The sequence below is a fragment of the Neoarius graeffei genome, chromosome 3, assembly GCF_027579695.1.
Source record: "Neoarius graeffei isolate fNeoGra1 chromosome 3, fNeoGra1.pri, whole genome shotgun sequence".
Taxonomy (NCBI): Eukaryota; Metazoa; Chordata; class Actinopteri; order Siluriformes; family Ariidae; genus Neoarius; species Neoarius graeffei.
Window position 1 is genome coordinate 111,909,945 of NC_083571.1, and position 21,435 is coordinate 111,931,379.

Genomic DNA, 21,435 nt, shown 5'->3' on the forward strand with positions numbered 1-21,435 from the left:
TATTTCTGACAGTGTAGGTAAGCTATATTAATTCAAATAACCACACTTTACAACCATGGTGAGCAGAAAAGCATCTTCGAATACACAACGCTGAACCTTGAGGTGAATGAGCTACAACAACAGAAGACCATATCAGATTCCAAGTCGGTCATCCAATAACCAACCGGTTTCAGTGGGCCCAGGCTTATTGAAACTTTTTTTCCTCTTCACATATCTATAACCCAAGAAGATTTCAATATATCATGTGTTGGGTATATTCACTGAAGCTTATGAGTTCACAGCCTGTTAATCTGGATTTATGTAGCACATTTTGTTCTGACTTTACTTCACTGGAATACTAACACTACCTCTGCCAAGTATTTCTGCATCACTTCCTGGTTTAGGAGTATTTAAGCAACTGAAATGAATGAACTTGCAAAGTCTTGCCCATTATCTGTGTTGAGTAAGTTCTTAGCCAGTTTTATGCTCTCTGTCTTATAGTTTGTTGGACATATTTGTTAACTTGTGTATTTGAAGCCAAGCCAAGAAGCCTTTATTTGTCACATGTATATTCAAGCACAAACTTGAGCACACCGTGAAATTAAACTCTGCATTTAACCCATCTGAAGCAGTGAACACACACACATATACCCAGAGCAGTGGGCAGCAATGGTACAGCACCCGGGAAGCAGTTGTGGGTTAGGTGCCCTTGTTCAAGGGTACTTCAGCCCAACCTCAGGCCATGGCTGCCCCTTGACTACTCTTGGATGACCCTTTGGCCTTGTTGTTTGTATTTGACTGTGTTTTTGGCCATTGCACTATGTTTCATTGTGATTGTACATACATATTATTGCTGCCCTGTGGTACTCTGGAGTCAGGTTTCAGTTCGTACACAACAGCTTCTCTAAATAAAAAATGCATTTTTCTTGATGTAATTTCTGTAAATCCAGATTAAAAAGGTACACAAACTGTTTCACATAAATATACAGTGGTGCTTGAAAGTTTGTGAACCCTTTAGAATTTTCTATATTTCTGCATAAATATGACCTAAAACATCATCAGATTTTCACACAAGTCCTAAAAGTAGATAAAGAGAACCCAGTTAAACAAATGAGACAAAAATATTATACTTGGTCATTTATTTACTGAGGAAAATGATCCAATATTATCTGTGAGTGGCAAAAGAATGTGAGCCTTTGCTTTCAGTATCTGGTGTGACCCCCTTGTGCAGCAATAACTGCAACTAAGCATTTCCGGTAATTGTTGATCAGTCCTGCACACCGGCTTGGAGGAATTTTAGCCCATTCCTCTGCACAGAACAGCTTCTCTGGGATGTTGGTGGGTTTCCTCGCATGAACTGCTCGCTTCAGGTCCTTCCACAACATTTTGATTGGATTAAGGTCAGGACTTTGACTTGGCCATTCCAAAACATTAACTTTATTCTTCTTTAACCATTCTTTGGTAGAACGACTTGTGTGTTTAGGGTTTTTATCTTGCTGCATGACCCACCTTCTCTTGAGATTCAGTTCATGGACAGATGTCTTGACATTTTCCTTTAGAATTCGCTGGTATAATTCAGAATTCATTGTTCCATCAATGATGGCAAGCCGTCCTGGCCCAGATGCAGCAAAACAGGCCCAAACCATGATACTACCACCACCATGTTTCACAGATGGGATAAGGTTCTTATGCTGGAATGCAGTGTTTTTCCTTTCTCCAAACATAATGCTTCTCATTTAAACCACAAAGTTCTATTTTGGTCTCATCAGTCCACAAAACATTTTTCCAATAGCCTTCTGGCCTGTCCACATGATCTTTAGCAAACTGCAGATGAGCAGCAATGTTCTTTTTGGAGAGCAGTGGCTTTCTCCTTGCAACCCTGCCATGCACAACATTGCTATTCAGTGTTCTCCTGATGGTGGACTCATGAACATTAATATTAGCCAATGTGAGAGAGGCCTTCAGTTGCTTAGAAGTTACCCTGGGGTCCTTTGTGACCTCGCCGACTATTACATGCCTTGCTCTTGGAGTGATCTTTGTTGGTCGACCACTCCTGGGGAGGGTAACAATGGTCTTGAATTTCCTCCATTTGTACAGAATCTGTCTGACTGTGGATTGGTGGAGTCCAAACTCTTTAGAGATGGTTTTATAACCTTTTCCAGCCTGATGAGCATCAACAACGCTTTTTCTGAGGTCCTCAGAAATCTCCTTTGTTCGTGCCATGATACACTTCCACAAACATGTGTTGTGAAGCTCAGACTTTGATAGATCCCTGTTCTTTAAATAAAACAGGGTGCCCACTCACACCTGATTTGTCATCCCATTGATTGAAAACACCTGACTCTAATTTCACCTTAAAATTCACATACTTTTGCCACTCACAGATATGTAATATTGGATCATTTTCCTCAATAAATAAATGACCAAGTATAATATTTTTGTCTCATTTGTTTAACTGGGTTCTCTTTATCTACTTTGAGGACTTGTGTGAAAATCTGATGATGTTTTAGGTCATATTTATGCAGAAATATAGAAAATTCTAAAGGGTTCACAAACTTTCAAGCACCACTGTAAATTTATGCTGCTCATTAAAAAAAAAGTCAGAGGATTGTATCTCAGTAGTGATACAGGACAGTTATGTGATGTTTAATTACAACTCCAACCTAAGCTTCATTCAGCATGTTGGAAACACTTGTTATTGAGTCCCCCCTGCTGCTGTTTCATGCCTAAGGCACATGGGGTCAGTAGATACACACTGGTTTTATAGTGCATTCCAGTTTTCTAACCGAGTATGCACATCTGATGTCATGGCTAGAAGTATCATAGGGTCCCAGAATCGATCCTAAGTTCAGTTTAGTGTCAGTGCTTACAGTATTGTGCAAAAGTCTAGGGCACATTATTATTATTATTATTATTATTATTATTATTATTATTATTATTATTTAGTACATACTTTACTTATTTTATGACTTCTACATTATGGAACCAGTACAAAAACCCTCTAGATTTCCAAATATTAGTTTTCCAGCACAAAATTAAATGTTACAGAAAAACATTTGTATGTCAGGAAAAGAAAGCAGCATATTACATAACAGACCACTTTTCAGGCAAAAACATAATGAAGGCTACTGGGTTTTGGTGGAAAATTAAGAAGCAAGTGTGACAGTCAAAGTGTCCAGAAGAACTGGCTGGTTCTGTAAGATGTTCAGTAAAACCTACAGCTCATTTCCTTATAAAACTGCACTCATTGTACCTGAGACTGCAATTTTTTTTTTTTAAGCAAAGCGTTGTCACATGAAACACTGATTTTTTCATGCATTACTGCTTACAGATATTTATGGTATTTTTTTAAAATGTAGAAACATTTAATTTAATTTAATTTAATTTAATTATTTTTGAAGGCATCTTTGCTCTACAGCATTTCACTGCATGTGCCTAAGATTTTTGCACAGTACTGTATGTTCTCCCTGTGTCTGTAAGGGTTTCATCCTGATCGTCTAGGTTTCCTTGCATTGTCTAAAAACATGCAGGTAGGTGGACTAGCTATGCTAAATTGCACCTAGGTGTGAATGAGTGTGTGCAGTGTCACTCTTCCTGTGATTGGCCCAGGATCCAGGATAAAACAATTACTGAAGATAAGTGAATGAAAGTGTTACAACCCCAAATCGGAAAAAGTTGGGAGGGTGTGTTAAAATTGATATTAAAACTGAAAACAATGATTTTGAATAATCTTTGACCTGTACTTCACTCAAAACAATACAACAGCACATTATCTGATGTTTTGCCTCATGAATGTTTTTCCCCCCAAAATCAACACATTTAAAAAAAAAAGTTGTAAATGGTAAAGCATTTACCATTTTATAATCTCATCTCATCATCTCTAGCCGCTTTATCCTGTTCTACAGGGTCGCAGGCGAGCTGGAGCCTATCCCAGCTGACTACGGGCGAAAGGCGGGGTACACCCTGGACAAGTCGCCAGGTCATCACAGGGCTGACACATAGACACAGACAACTATTCACACTCACATTCACACCTACGCTCAATTTAGAGTCACCAGTTAACCTAACCTGCATGTCTTTGGACTGTGGGGGAAACCGGAGCACCCGGAGGAAACCCACGCGGACACGGGGAGAACATGCAAACTCCGCACAGAAAGGCCCTCGCCGGCCACGGGGCTCGAATCCGGACCTTCTTGCTGTGAGGTGACGGTGCTAACCACGACACCACCGTGCCGCCCCCCATTTTATAATATTACCGTTAATTCTCACAAAACTTCAGAGATCTTGAAGGACTGAACACATTAAGTGCACACAAAATAGAAACCTGGACGTCTGGGGCCAAGTGACATTCCATATAAAACATAGTCACGCGTGCGCAACTCTCTTTGTTTTCCCACTGCTTTAAGTGTTCTTTTAGCTCTGCCGTATCTTTGTGCTGTATATGGTTGTGGTCACAACAGTACTCGTGACCGTGGCACGTTCTGATTTTTTAGAATTTCGTCCGTGATTCGGAAAGAGGGCGAGGAAACTCTGAGGCTTAGTACAGAGAGGAAACAAGCGCAGACAAACAACATTAGCAGGGCTGATCTAACAGAGGCTAAAACCAAAACAGCTCGTGTTTGCAGTATTCATTTTATCTCAGGTGAGATTCAAAAGCTTTCTTGGCAATATCATGGAAGAATTTTATTGTGTATTGCTAGAATGTTGCTATAAAATGAGCGTTCTTTTGTCGTGGTTAACTCAGTTGTTGTTATAATTTTAACATGTGTATTACCATTTCGCTCCAAGGAGCGCCAGCAAAATTATACAATAGAAACAATCCAGACTGGGCACCCACTCAGAAAATAGGCTATGTTTCGTCCAAGGTCGGATTTGATTCTTTGGCAGCCAAACCAGATAGAACATGGTATCTGGGTACTTGAGGGTCAGTAGAAGTGTCTTATCTTCAGAAAAGTCTAACTTTTTAAATAATATGGGTCAAAACCACACATATCTATCTTCTCTTTGTATCGAATCTTTGCTCGACCGTTCAAATCATGGTAATACTGAGAAAATTCAGCATTGTTTACAGACAAGCTTTCAGGGGCTGCCATCCTAGTTGCTTTGCATATCCACCATCATGGCGGACGCTCATGACATAGCACATTTTGATCACGTGGTTGCAAGTCATCTATACATAGTTTTCACATGACGTCACAGAGTCGGGGATTCCCTAGTGGCGGCCATCTTGTGGGTCAAGCTTACCGTACGGGTGACTGAGCACACATTGTAACGCGTGAGTACAAAGTCTTCAAAAGAACCCAAGCAGGCTATTTAAAGCTAGCAATGGTGCACACCTGTTGTATTCACGGCTGTCGTAATAGGTCAGATGATGACATCAAGCGGAGCTTTTATGGAATTCCCACTGTACGGGAGCACGAAGGCGAGCAAACAAAGAAAGTCAGCATACAAAGGAGAAATCTATGGCTTGCGAGAATCAACCGCAAGGATTATCAGCCTTCCAAACACAGCAAAGTCTGCTCCAATCATTTTATAAGTGGTAAGTTGTTTAAATAAGCAATCAATTATGTTTAAGTATAAGGATGAGAAAAAAACAGTTTAAATCGGAAAGCTGCGCACATTTGCACAGCTTCGCGCAAATGTGCGCAGCTTTCCGATTTAAACTGTTTTTTTCTCATCCTTAAACTTCCTATGTTTCATGGACTGTAACGGATTTGCTTATTTAGTAATTTTAATACAGAATTTACTTTGAAATTATAATCAGACACTCCAATGCCCCCCCTAAAAAAAAAAAATTGGATCTGCGCAATTCAGCCGTGAAAAAGGCGGCATCCGCCAAAAGGCGCGCTGTAGAATATATAAAGTTGTATATATCAGACAGCCTTTAAAGTTTGATGAAGTCAGTTTCAGGCTTTGGAGCAGGCTTTGGCAGTTTCAGGCTTTGGCAGCCCTGCATAGTCACTTGAAAATGCATCTTTGTCCACTTCGTAGGGGTCAATTCCCCCAATCAAGGCCAGTTTGGCTGCATACCGTTGTCGTGAGATGTCGTCTAATGCATCTATATGCTTCTGTTTGCTTGATTTTGCCGACATTGATCTTTATTTTAGAAAACTGACTATATAACTTCATAAATTCGTCCGAGATAACGTAGCCGGTAATGACGATGGTCCGTCTTGTTTGCCCCACAAGATGGCAGCTGGAGGGCGTTCCCCGGAATGCCATGACGTCAGTGAAAACTATGTATTGGGGACAGAGAGAACATACCCTCTTCTTCCACAGCCACGCCTTTGTAATGTGCGCAGAATGTGGTTTTGCATTGTCTTGTTGAAATCTCCCTGGAAAAGATGTCTTGAAGGCAGCATATGTTGCTCTAAAATCTCAATGTACTTTTCTGCATTAATCCTCCATCATAAAAGTGTAAGTTACCTTTCACAAGGATACTGACACAACCCCATACCATGGCACACCTTGGCTTTTGGACTTGTTCCTGGTAACAGTCTGAATGGTCCTTTTCATCTTTGGTCTGGAGCACACGGTGTCCATTTCTTCAAAAAAAAAAAAGACCTGGAATACTGATTCATCTTACCACAATACATGTTTCCACTGTGTGATGGTCCATCCCAGATGCCTCCGAGCCCAGAGAAGTCAGTGGTACTTCTGGACACAGTTAACATAAGGCTTCCTTTTTGCACAGTAAAGTAACTCCATATTATAGAGCTTGACAAAGGTTTGCTAAAGTAATCCCAAACCCATGTGGTTATATCAGCAATACATGAATGATAATCTTGATGCAGTGCCATCTGAGGGATCAGAGATCAGAGAGCTTAGGTTTGTGTCCTTTCCTTTTACATATCAAAATTCCTCCAGATTCTTTGAATCATTCAATGATATTATGCACCATAAAGGGTGAAATATCCAAATCTCTTCATATCCTTCTTTGACAGACATTGTTTTTAAACATTTCTATATTTTTCTCACGCATTTGTTGACAAACTGGAGATCCTAGACCCATTTTTGCTCCTCAAAGACTAGGCCTTTCCTGGATACTGATTTTGTACCAAATCATGATTACAATCACCTGTTGACTTCACCTGTTTCAGATCATGTTGTTATTTAATTGTTTTACCTTATTACTAGCCCTAAATTGCCCCGTCCCAACTTTTTTGGAATGTGTTGCAGGCCTGAAACGCAGGAATGGATGAATATGAACAAATTAAACGAAGTTGACCAGATGAAACATGGGTTTATACCAGTGTTTCTTAACTGGTGGGTCGCGACCCAAAAGTGGGTCGCGGAGGGGTCCTGGGTGGGTCGCGGAGCTGTGGTGTAAAAAAATGCTAATTCATTGAGTCACTAAAAAAAAGTGCAACTTTTTTCTGCGACAATTTACAACTCTTATTTTGATAGATGATTCCAGCTCCAGGCGGCACGGTGGTGTAGTGGTTAGCGCTGTCGCCTCACAGCAAGAAGGTCCTGGGTTCGAGCCCCGGGGCCGGCGAGGGCCTTTCTGTGTGGAGTTTGCATGTTCTCCCCGTGTCCGCGTGGGTTTCCTCCGGGTGCTCCGGTTTCCCCCACAGTCCAAAGACATGCAGGTTAGGTTAACTGGTGACTCTAAATTGACCGTAGGTGTGAATGTGAGTGTGAATGGTTGTCTGTGTCTATGTGTCAGCCCTGTGATGACCTGGCGACTTGTCCAGGGTGTACCCCGCCTTTCGCCCGTAGTCAGCTGGGATAGGCTCCAGCTTGCCTGCGACCCTGTAGAAGGATAAAGCGGCTAGAGATAATGAGATGAGATGAGATTCCAGCTCCGCGTCATCTGTTGCCATAGATGTTTATGCGACATAACGTGCGACATAACGTGCGTGCTAGTCATTTGAGTGGTGAACAACATGTTGAAATGACGGTACGACCCCGAATATTTGAAATATGGATTTAGTTGTGTTGAGGACAAAATGGTACAGAAACCCATCTGTGTAGTATGTGGTGAGACACTTGCACATGAGAGCATGAAGCCGTCGTTTTGCCTATGTTTATTGATCAGACATACAGCATATAATGGCCATGCAGATGCAAACACAGGTATAATAATAATAATAATAATAATAATAATAAGTTATTATTACATATTATGGTTATATTTTGAGAATTACATTAAATTGACTTGAACGCTAAAAAAATTGGATCGCGACCTAATGACCATGGAAAATTGTGGGTCCCAAGACTGTTCCAGTTAAGAACCACTGGTTTATACTGTCTGCAACGAAACACACATCAAAGTAATTTTAGAAATCACTGCAATCAAATGTTTTATTTGCATTTTCCATACCGTCCCAAGTTTTTCCGATTTGGGGTTGTAATTGTTGGAGAAAGAAAAGGCAAAAACCATGTTGAATGGACATCATTCATTCATCTTCAGTAAGCATTTTATCCTGGTCAGGGTTATGGTAGATCTGAATCCTAGCCCAGGTATTAGGCCCATTTTTAACATATTTAGGTTGTCTGAGAATAAGCCATAGATTTTAAGTGAAAGGAAATGAGATATAGAGCAAATGATCATCAATCAGTAATGTTGAAGGGCAACTCCATATGCAAACAATGACTAACTTCTTCACCTTGACCTCTTTACCACAACTTGGTTTGGTTGGCACCACTGAGCTCCTGAAGCTGTGCTCTCTGTAAAGCTTGAGAAACCGTGGTGGGACGATTAGCATTAAAAATTAATTTACAGCAATTAATTACCACACCATGTGGTTCACTAAGAGGTAAAATGTGAAGCTTTATACAAAACACCCCAGGGTCCAGAGGTGATAAAAATATCAAACACATTTGCACCAAACCAAGCAATTACAGATATACCTAAGGGGATGTGCAGTACTACTTTCTATGGAGAATTTTTTTTATCATGTTCAGCAAAATCTTACACCCATATGGCCTGAAATCTGGTCAAGCAGTGTTAGTATGTTTAGGGATTTTAATCAGAAAACAAACTATATATACCGTAACATGCCTTAGGTTTTTTTTTCTTTGCTGTGCATTAAAACTTGTGATGGAAGAAATCAGATGAGCTACGTATATTTAGGTGAGTTAGTTTGTTCTTGACCCAACCATTCAATCACAAATGGTTAGCCAAGATGGACAGCCATTTTACATGTGGCCTGATAATGTATTTCAAATGCATATTTACTGACCATCTGTGATATTATGTGCCCCAAAATTATTACCCTAATATCAAAGTGCAAAAGAATAAGTGCATATAGTGTGGTGGTCTGGGAAAACCTGTTGGATGCCACAGTTCTGCCCTGGCCAAACAGTGAATAATTAAAAATGCAGGTTTAGACCAAATTTTGTGTCAAAAGCATACTTATTTACTAATTTTCTGTCGAAAGCATACTGATACATCTAATTTAGGACAAAATAAATACAACCCCTGTTCAAAAAATAAAAAGTTGGGATGCTGTGTAAAATGTAAATTAAAACAGAATGTGATGATTTGCAAATATCCAGAAACACCACTGCCTTCTCTGGGTCCGAACTTTTTAATGATGACCTGAGGCATTTAAAATGCTTAAAATACCAGAAATCTTGTATTTCACTGAAAATAGTACAAAGACAACATATCAAATGTTGAAACTGAGAAATTGTATTGTTTTTTGAAAAATTTATATGCTTATTTTGAATTTGATGTCAGCAACATGTTTGCCACTGTATTGCATCACCTCTACATTTTACAACACTGTAAACGTTTGGGAACTGAGGAGTACAATTGCTGTAGTATTGAAAGTAAAATGTTGTCCTATTCTTGCCTGATATACAATTTCAGTTGCTCAACAGTTCAGGGTCTCCTCTATCATATTTTGCTCTTCATAATATGCCATATGTTTTCAATAGGAGACAGTTCTTGATTGAAGGCAGACCAGTTTAGCCCCTGGACTCTTACTACAGAGCCATGCTGTTGTAATACATGAAGAATGCAGTTTGGCAAGACCGTCCCTGAAAAAGATGTCATCTGCATGGCAGCATGTTGCTCCAAAACCTTTACATATCATTTGACATTAATGCTGTCTTCTCAGACAATATTCAAGAGAGTTTTCATGATCGTGAATTTTTAATTTTGTATCCATTTCATGTGTCTCAGTGCAATATAAATTGAGTTATTGAATATATTCATTGTCCTTTTAACTTTAGGGTGTAAGAAGTGTTTAAAATGTTTGAATTTGTGCTCGAGAGAAATATATTTCAATTCAGGGATACATGTACAAGTAGACTGGAAAACTTTTTATCTATTTGATAAGAGAAGTAAAAAAAAAAATAGCCAGATTGATTCAAGCTGCCAGGAAGGATATAGTAACTCATATAATCCCTCTTTACAACTGTGGTGTGCAGAAAAACATCTTGGTATGCACAAAACTTTGAACCTCAAGGTGGATGGGCTACAGTAGAAGACCACATTGGGTTTCACTCCTGACAGCCAATAAAAGAATCACCTGGCCTTTTTCCAGTATTCACCTGTCTAGTTTCAGTGAGGCTGCCCAAGACAGCCTCAGATTCTTGTTCTTGGCGAACAGGAATGGAATCCAATGCACTCTTCTGCTGTTGTGTTTATGTTTACTGTACAGTTTGTGTTTCTAGATCATTTCCAACAGACAGGAGTTCCAAACTCATGTCTAATCAATTATTTTTGGTTGCTTTCTGAAAATTTAGTATGCTTAATGCTTTTATTATGATTTAGTTTACTGTAGCAATAATATTCAGCAGCATAACATTTCTTGTAACAATGCAATGCAGCAGCTGAATATACATGGCCAAGCTAAAATACTGTATGTCCCTTCCGAAACATGTATACTTTATATTAAAGTCATACATCAAGTCCATTATTGTAAATTCTTGAGCGATGTCATACATTAGGCTGTTTCTTAATGAATCAGTAATGAAAACGTGCCATTTCCCTCAATGGATATTTCATCAAGGTGCTAAAAATGTCATGTTTGCTTATATACAGTATATATTAACATAATAGTAATATATCTCAAAATAGTAATATATTACTATCATGAGAATGTGTGAAGAGTTTCACTGACTATATGAAATACATTCATACAGTAATGAACAGATCTCAATGAGAGTGGTAAAAATCCTATATTTGAAAGGAGACTTTATATGGCCAGTAGTGCTTGTTTTAGTAGCATATAGGAATTTCTTATTCACTCATTCCTTCATCTTCAGTAATTGCCTTTTTCATTTTCGTTTGGCATTAAAGGAGAACAATATATCTTGGAAAGAATACTACAAATAATAACGTTAGCTATTAAACCCTAAACGACACTTCCTCTTCACTGAACAGGCTACCAGAAAGCTAGTTAATCTACAAAAAATGGTAAGAAACATCCCATGTTTCTTTCTGGGTGATGACTACAAGTCCAAAACATCCAGAATCTCCACCAGTAGATGTTTTAAAGCATTTAAAATGCTCCTAAGTCTGACAAAACCCTCAACACTTTCTGGTCTGTGCAAAACTGTGTTTTATGTCAGCTCTAATCCCTGATCATCCACCATGAAATGGGTTTATTAAGAATGTCACAGGTTAGCCTGATCTGCATGGAATTCATTCACTGAATTGCATACCAGGTGGTGAATAACTGATAACCTCAGTCAACATCATAAAATAAATAAAAAATGATTATACAATTAATAAAATTACTTTGAATAAATTAAACATAATGTTTATTTTGATTTAAAAAATTATAGAGATGATATATATTACGTAGGTTAGAGGTATAACACAGTGGCATTATCTGTATGTGTTCAATGCTTTAAATATTCATGTCTCTATCTGTGTTCAGATAAATATGTATGTCAGCCCTGCAATGACCTGGCGACTTGTCCAGGGTGTACCCCGCCTCTCGCCCATAGTCAGCTGGGATAGGCTCCAGCTTTGGATGGATATATATATATATATATATATATATATATATATATATATATATAAATCTTCATAGTACACTATATGTCTTCAATGGGAGACAGGTCTTGCCTGAAGGCAGGCCAGTTTAGCACCTGGACTCTTTTACTACAGAGCCATGTGGTTGTAATACATGAAGAATGTGGTTTGGCACTATCTTACCAAAATACAATTTACACACACACACACACACACACACACATATATATATATATATTATGATCATGAGCGTATGTGAATTCTGGCTATTACAATTCCTCAAACTCAGCTACTCCACTTCAGTTTTACAATAGGTCACAAATATAAATTTCATTCATTCTCATCTCATTATCTCTAGCCGCTTTATCCTTCTACAGGGTCGCAGGCGAGCTGGAGCCTATCTCAGCTGACTACGGGCGAAAGGCGGGGTACACCCTGGACAAGTCGCCAGGCCATCACAGGGCTGACACATAGACACAGACAACTATTCACACTCACATTCACACCTACGGTCAATTTAGAGTCACCAGTTAACCTAACCTGCATGTCTTTGGACTGTGGGGGAAACCGGAGCACCCAGAGGAAACCCACGCGGACACGGGGAGAACATGCAAACTCCGCACAGAAAGGCCCTTGTCAGCCATGGGGCTCGAACCCGGACCTTCTTGCTGTGAGGCGACAGCGCTTACCACTACACCACCGTGCCGCCCTCAAATATAAATTTATTATTATTATTATTAATAATAAGAACCTATGATTTGTATTTGTATTCATATCTGTTTAAAACACAACATTCATTCTGAGTAAATCTGTATTTGGTTGCATCCAAATCAAATTAATCTATCTATCTATCTATCTATCTATCTATCTATCTATCTATCTATCTATCTATCTATCTATACACACACAATCACACACAATATGACATACAGTGAAATGCTTTTACAACTGTTTGGGGATATAAAACAGAATTTACATGAAAAAAACAAAAAAAAACAGTAATTACTTATAAGGAATTAGATAAAAAAATATAAAATCTAATATGTACGTATCCCCTCTCCACATTGATTGAAACATATCAATATTATCATACAATGTACATTATAGTGTTATATTATTAATATAATATAAACTATATAGTTCATCTCATCTCATCTCATCTCATCTCATTATCTCTAGCCGCTTTATCCTTCTACAGGGTCGCAGGCAAGCTGGAGCCTATCCCAGCTGACTACGGGCGAAAGGCGGGGTACACCCTGGACAAGTCGCCAGGTCATCACAGGGCTGACACATAGACACAGACAACCATTCACACTCACATTCACACCTGCGGTCAATTTAGAGTCACCAGTCAACCTAACCTGCATGTCTTTGGACTGTGGGGGAAACCGGAGCACCCGGAGGAAACCCACGCGGACACGGGGAGAACATACAAACTCCACACAGAAAGGCCCTCGCCGGCCACGGGGCTCGAACCCAGGACCTTCTTGCTGTGAGGCGACAGCGCTAACCACTACACCACCGTGCCGCCCCCAAACAATTCATTATTCTGTAAATTCTTCTTAGAAATCTAAAAGTAACTCAATATGTACGCATTTAGAAAAGAAAAGACAAATCGGTTACCCTAACTGATAAGTATCTGAGGATCAAGAGCATTTTGTTCGAGGTTTATGAGGGGAAGATCATCCTTAAAAGTAGGTTTACTTTAGCCTTGTACAATTTCCCAAGATGCAAGTGATTGAGACAAATCGTTAATCATTTATCAAAGTGATGTGAGAATGGTAACCTGTGGGATCCCTCTGAGGAAAAGTAATGAAGGACTACTGTGCTCCTGTTAGAGCTGTTCTGCTGCTGATTTAACACAGCCATGTTGATTGACAAGTACATTCCTCCTGGGAAAATGGTCCTCCTTGCTTGGCTATTTGCTTGCCACCAAATATCAGGTCTAAAAGTATTAGATATTACTTTCTTGTCTGCATTATCTAAAACTGTAGGCTGAGTGGGGAGACTTGGGACTGTTTGTATTCCCATGAATTAATTTCAACCAATGATGTTGTCCCTGAGAGTAACCTACTTCATTACATTACATTACAGGCTTTTAGCAGATGCTCTTATTCAATACAGTGACATACAACATACCCAGAGCAGCCTGGGAAGCAGTTGGGGGTTAGGTGCCTTGCTCAAGGGCACTTTAGCCATTCTTGCTGGTCCAGGAAATTGAACCAGCAACCTTTTGGTCCCAAAGCTGCTTCTCTAACCATTAGATCATGGCTTCCCCTACTCCCTTTGGAGCCATGAAGTTGGACACTGCAGCAAGGTCTGTGCAGTTCAATATTTTTGTCAACCAAAACTTGCATTTTCTACTTTGCCTCCACCTCCATTCTATGGTGTAATGTACACTGGTGAATTTGGGATTTGTTAGGAATTAAAGTATGTAGCCTAGAGTTGCCAGATATAGTAATATTTATTTAACTTATATTCTGAAGAAAAAACATTTAAGGATTTTTTCCCCCCCAAAATGGCCAGATGGGGAGAGTTGGGACAGTTCATGTTGCAGGTTTTTTTTCTTTTGGTTTACAAATATAAAATTGGTTAAAAAATTTTGGTTAAAAATGTGGGCGTGTACCTGAGGATGAAGCTTATTTCATTTCTTCTTGAGAATGGAACTGTTTTGTCTCGTCAGGTTTTGGGTAAACTGACATTTGTGACCCCTCACCGAATCCAGGGACACATGTCGGCCGAAACGAATCCGAGATAATTGCAAAAGAAGCATTTTTTTTTTTCCAAATTTGTGATTTTTGTTTTTTTTCCATCATGTGCAAGTTGAGATCTTGAAGAATGCAATCAGTATTTCAGATAATAGATTGTTTTGTTGGAAAAGCATACATTTTTTGTTGCAAATTGTCTCGTTTTTGTCAGGACTGTAGCCTGCTGGGGGGTGTGGGTAAATTACCATATGGGCCATTCACATGATGATTTAAGTCGTTTGTTTTTTTTTCCGTGAATCAGCTGTATGATACGAGCTGAGCGCATGGCTACTTAACCTGCATACAGGCGTGTGATTTCACTATGGAATGAGTTACTAAACAGAGCGCAGAGGAGCAAACACCGCGAAGCAAACAGACGCACGGTATTTACATCGGAGATCACCATTTCTAGCAAAAAACCCCCGCAACCTCGTTTTCCAGATTGAATGGAATACTTGAATGATCGGATGATACATGGACCGTTCTAGGATTACATTCCATCGGAGGCATTGGTGTGTGCAAGGCGCCGTTTCTCTTTCTGATGGGGTGAGTTTATTAATCTAAGGCTGTGTGGTTATTTTTGCATGTAACGGAGTGTGTTGTGGTTTGGTTAAGCCTAGGTCACAACCGGACGTACGATTTTTTGGCCATGTGATTTTTGGCGTTTCCCAAATCGCTGCGGTTTTTTCTTTTGTTCACGGAGAAAGACGCACGTTGGCCGTAAGTTTGTCTTGCAACCTGAAAAAAATGTAAGCGCCCGTAGAGTTTGTTTGACATGACAAAGAACCTCTGCGGCCGGTCTGCGGCTCGAAAATCAGCACATCACACGCGCGCTCTCGTGCTTTTCACACGCGTGCTCTCGTGCGTTTCATGCGCGCTCTCCGTGTGTTTCTTGCGTTTTTTGCGTGTAGACCGGCCGTAGGAGCACATACGGCCGGTTGTGACCGAGGCTTTACATGAAACTAGCGTTGTGTTAGTTGTGTCATCATCGTGCTCTCTTTCTTTCTTACAGTGTGAGTAATTTTTCAACCACAAAACGTTAAAGTATACTTTAGGACTTATTTTTGTACTTCATAATTGTGTTGGGCATACTTTGCATGGAAGGAAAATTGACGTGGTGATCTTTGTTTACATGAAAGTAGTATCGTGCTAGCTAGTAGGGGGTAGAGGTTTCCTTAATGTCATGCAAATGAGCACCATTATGTGCCCGCCCTACACCCAGAGTAGCTGAGATGGAAAACTTTGAGGGCGATTTTCTCCCTTTTCTGTTTTAAGAAGTATACACTTTCAAAAGGCCACACATTCTTCAAATATTGTCAGATCTCCACATGGAAGGCATCATTGGAAAGCTTAGAAACTGTACTTTCTGAATCTGTCAATAACTCAAAATGCCCCCGGGCCAACATGTGTCCCTGGATTCTGTGATCTGCCACATTTTTCTATCGCTGTACCAGCATTGTGTGTTCATACAGTTCATATGATACGACTTTTGATAAGAAATATAAATTAAACATGTAGGGTTAGGTATTTTCTTCAATGTCTCCCCACTATGTCCCAAGTCTCCCAACATGATATCCCATATCTCCCCTTAACGTCTCCCTGCAAAAAATAATGACAGAAAACACGAAGCCTGAAGGCCAGTATATGTGACAAGAGGGTACAGTAAATCCTCTCTCATGCAATATGAATGTGACGCAACCTACAAAGAATTTCACACAATCTACAAATCTGAAAACTTGTCCCAAGTCTCCCTGCTCTCGCCTACTGTCTGTATTTTAGAACAACCATTTACATTCTAATCAAACAAACAAATAAATAAATAATCCATCTCATACCCAGTAAATTGAATCTGTCTACACTGGCATGAGGCTTGTCCAGAAAAATATGTCAAGCTGTAATAAAAAATCCTTCTGGATTTAGAAGAATTGTAAATGGAAATATTTTCTATCAAAAGTCTAACATTGCTTTATGTAACTGAAAATAGGCTTGTGTTCAAAGGGGATTTCATTTCATTGCTCTGGCGCATTGGTTCCACTTCAGAGATCACAAAAGATGACTGACAGTGTTCGTCATAGCTGTGTGGTTTCAAACTGAAAGGATTTTAAAATGTGTCCAAAATGGCATTCTGTAATATATATTGATATTAATAATAATATCAAATCTGGTCATTAAAACCGGAATTTATTATAACTGCTCCAACCTGTCTGTTTCTCTCTCTCTGTGTGTGTGTGTGTGTGTGTGTGTGTGTGTGTATTCGTTGAGCTGCATAAAGCAGAGGCGAGGTTTTATCTCCAGAGCTTGAAAGATGGTCCCTGTGCAGTAGGTGTGAAACATACAGTAGGTGGAGGATTGTGCTCTGCTCCATCATCCATGCTAACACTCCTCTATCCCAAAGCTCTCACATCCATTACTGCACTCGCTAGCATGAGCATCTCTCGCCACCTCTGTCATTTAAAAGGCAGCTTTCTACAGTTCTGTTCTGAAGAGGTATAATCTCCATATCAGTGTTTCATGGCTGATATGTATGTAAGTGTGACTTGAAATGGTCTTATTTTTTATTTAGTTCTTATTTATTTATTTATTTATTTATTTATTTTTATTCCTCTGACCACAGGAGGAACGAGCGAAGGCCAGTTTGAGTGTTATCAGTAGGTACACAGTGCCACGGGGGAAGAGCAGGAGCGAGATATGATAGCCTTGCTTGACAGAAGGAGAGATTTCCAAAAGAACAGGCATGTTTTTCGAAGTCGGTGATGTGTCTCACTCCCGGTTGTCATTGTAGGGCAGAAATGAAGCAGTGTTGCTTGCTGATAGAAGGCTAAAAATAAGAAGGAGTGCTTCGAGTGGGCACATACTGTGTCTATCTAGTACAAAGCCTGAGCGATTGCACCACTGTTTATTGCTACTTATTGCACATCTCTACAAATCAATACAATAGAGCAATACAGTATTTGAACATAGCTGTTTATAATCTGGACTGAAAGGTAGAATATAGTAAATGTGAGGCAGCTTTTCAAATTCTTTGTCTAGATGTGTTTTCCATAGTCGGAGTATTCTTACGCTACGTTCACACTGCAAGGCTTAATGCTCAATTCCGATTTTTTTGTGAAATCCGATTTTTTTGTGAGGTCGTTCATATTAACAAATATATGCGACTTGTATGTGATCCTCAGTATGAACGAAAAGCGACCTAAAAGTGTTCCGCATGCGCACTGCAGGATACGACGACGTCACACGCAGTGAGCATGGCCAGTGTTTACGGAAGTAAAACCGCCCGGTTGCGGTATGACCCATCCAATCTAGCTTGAATAGCTGTATCCCCCCAAATGGAAATCAGCTCCCTAACCTCTGCGTCCTTCCATTGAGAAGATTCAGAACCTTCACAGCCCGAAGCGTCCCTCGCATTGATGTCATGCGCAGGGGCGCAGATACGTTTTTTGAACTGGGGGGGACAAAAAACTGGGGGGGACAAAGCTGCCAGCAAACCAACCCCAACCCCGATATGCCTGTCAAACTTGTTGTGGGTTACCATAGCAACCAAGCTCGAGCTCGCAACCTGTGCAGTCTGCGCAGCTCAACCAACCGAATATCAGTCTTTGTTTTGTTTTATGTGAGTTGTTGCAACTATGTATACACTGCCGTGCACCTCAATAAACCGAATGGTAATTAGTCTTGATTTTTCCGTGAGGTTTGCCTTATGCAAAGAAAGACAGCATAGACGTTTTTTCCTCCCTATAAGTGGGGGGGACCGAGCGAGGTGAATTTAAATCTGGGTGGGACGAGTCCCACCCTCTATCTGCGCCTGTGATTATGCGCCATGTTGTTGTAACTTTTTTTGAGAGACCCGCCGCCTACTTCAGCGCAGAATAGTGACGTTTGTGGCTTGTTGATGATGTGTAAGTCGGATGAATGCGACCTGGCGGTTCAGACTGAAGTCGCATATGAAAAGAGCGGATAGGAATCGGAATTAGGACCACATATCCAAACGGCCTGGGTCGGATTTGAAAAAATCGGATCTGTGTCGTTCATATTGTCAATAAAAGATCGGATACAGGTCACATATGGGTGAAAAGATCGGATTTGAGTCACTTCAGCCTGCAGTGTGAACGTAGCCTTAGATGTAAAGATATCCCCAAAGCATATAAAATACAGAGTGTTTCAAAAAAAAAAAATTGATATTATTTGAGATGTAAATATCTCAGAAACTATGTAGTCTAGGCAAATGAAACTGAACATGCTTAATGTTGAGCAATATAAGATTTATTCCTCAAAATTTGAACGAGAAATTCAAAGGTATGTGGATTCCATAAACGATTTCACAAATTTTCAATATTCGCGAACCCGCTCGCTCGACCGTCTCTTCCGATGCTGGTGGTCGTCCAGATCCTTTTGCCCTGCACACACAGACAGCCTTCCTCTTTGAACTTTTTGTACCATGTCCAAATCTGCATTGCAGTTGGTGCATTTTTAGAGAATTCTCTCATAAATGCACGCTGCACAGTCTTGTTCGACTGTATTTGAGCGTACTCTAACACTCAACATACCTTTTCTTTTCCAGTGAATGGCATTTCTATACCTAAAAAGATAAAACAAAAAAAAAAATTAAAGATAAATTTTTGACCTGTTTCCAGACATGCTGTTAAAATTGAACGAGAATTGGCAAAGTTATTAGATTGTTAAATTATATCAATTTTTTTGAAACACCCTGTACATTAAAACTCAACTAAATAAGAACCAAGTCATTTAAACTGACATAAGAACATTTGGGAAATTTGTACTGTGTACAAATTTTGAACTTTCTTTGCATACAGTGCTAAAAATTTCATGAAAGCTGAAGTCTTAAGGTCTTTATACATACAGTATGATTTGTCATTATAATTTTTTTGTCTACAAATATATATTTTTTGAATCACTCTCCTGTAAATAAACACGTTCACATCAAAGGTGAATGTTCGTGTGTGAAAAAGCAGCATTTATTCTTTTCATTATAGCAGGTTCAATTTTTCTAATATTTCATCTGTGAAAGGAATGCATTCAACCAATTAGGGTGCAGATTGTGGAAATGTCATCACACTGCTGCAGGCTTGAAGGAATCTCTCGTTCAATTTGTGTCTCAAAACCCAGCGCTGTTTGACAAGGGCAACAAAAATGATAAAGAGAACAACTTTAACCCTCTATGGTACCGTGTTGGCTTCAGGAAACATAGATACCTTGTTTAAAGAAAATGAGACATCCCTTATATTGGTCAATACCACTTAAGAGCTGGACACCCCACTACTAACCAGTGAAAATGCAAAACAATGGTCACATGATCCATAGGCGACCATCTTTCAGCACGTGTATGTGTTGCACTGTGCCATATTTTCTCTGACTAAAAGTGTCTTTTTCACTAATTTCCCTCCAGTTCTTCTCTACAAAAAAAAACACCATCCTTCTTTGATAAGTTTTTTCTTCTCCGTGCTCTCACGGAAGGCGGTCGCATTTCTCTGTCTCTCCCTTCCCTTATCTTTCCTGCTTCTGCTGTCTCGTCTGTCTATTGTCTATAGACCCCTTTCACATGACGTCACCGCGCCGCGAGATTTTGTTAGGCGCCATATTGGAAGACCAAGTACATGCACTCACAATATAAAACAAAGTACGAGCGAGAGTAAAGTGACACGATGGATGATAATTCTGGTTATGTGAGTACATTACCAGCTGCAGAAAGGGCACGGTATGTGGAGAAACTGGCTGTGATTGATGGGTTTGACCCATATGATAAGACTCGTGGCAAGGGAGAATGGAAACATAGGGAGGACCTGACACCAATTCTGCCATCTGTTTGCTACCCAGACATTGTAAACTATTTGTTGTTTACACCCAGTGCCTACACTCAGTGTTCAAACTATGCCGATATTTTCGGGGGCCCCCTTTTTTTCCCTTGGGGGTGTGTGTGCTTGCGCTTGTCTCGGAGCGCGGATCTCCAAACACATGAGAAGCCTATCTTACGCACATATCACACGGACTCCACACATCCACACACGCATCGCGTCTGAAGTCATAACTCATCAGGGGAAATCGTGTCCGCATTGGCATGTTCAAAAAACAACCTCGCGTCAACAATGATACCACATGCAAGAAAAAAAAAAACAGTCAGGCTACTCAACAACCAACCTGGCAGCAGCGAGCAAGCCCCAAACCATCCTAAATTATTATTATTATTAAATTGTAGAAGTCTGGGAGGCTTGCTCCTCATACAGTTATCAACTTGGGGCTAATTTAGCATGTTTTAAATCTGAATTTCTTGCGTTTGCTTACCGCAAAGTGTCCGCAGATCATGCACAGACTTATCCATTATATCCACAGTTTTTTGCCAAGTCTTACACAGGTTTCTTTCAAGTCTACTGTTGGGCCAATAAATCATAAATAAAACAGCTCAGATTTGTTTGTTTAAGTCGTTTGCCACTCCACTTTATTCTCGTGGGTTCACATACCGCTGCCGTTATTATCCCCTTATCACGAGTTTGTTGGTCTTCCAAAATGGCGCAGGGTCTGTTTACTTCCGGTTTCGGGTGACGTCAGTGAAAGGGGTCTATACTTTTGAGAGACTCTCCGCACTGCTCTACAAACTAAAAATCATAGAATTGATAAACTGGTGGGGCGGCACGGTGGTGCAGTGGTTAGCGCTGTCGCCTCACAGCAAGAAGGTCCGGGTTCGAGCCCCGTGGCCGGCGAGGGCCTTTCTGTGCGGAGTTTGCATGTTGTCCACGTGGGTTTCCTCCAGGTGCTCCG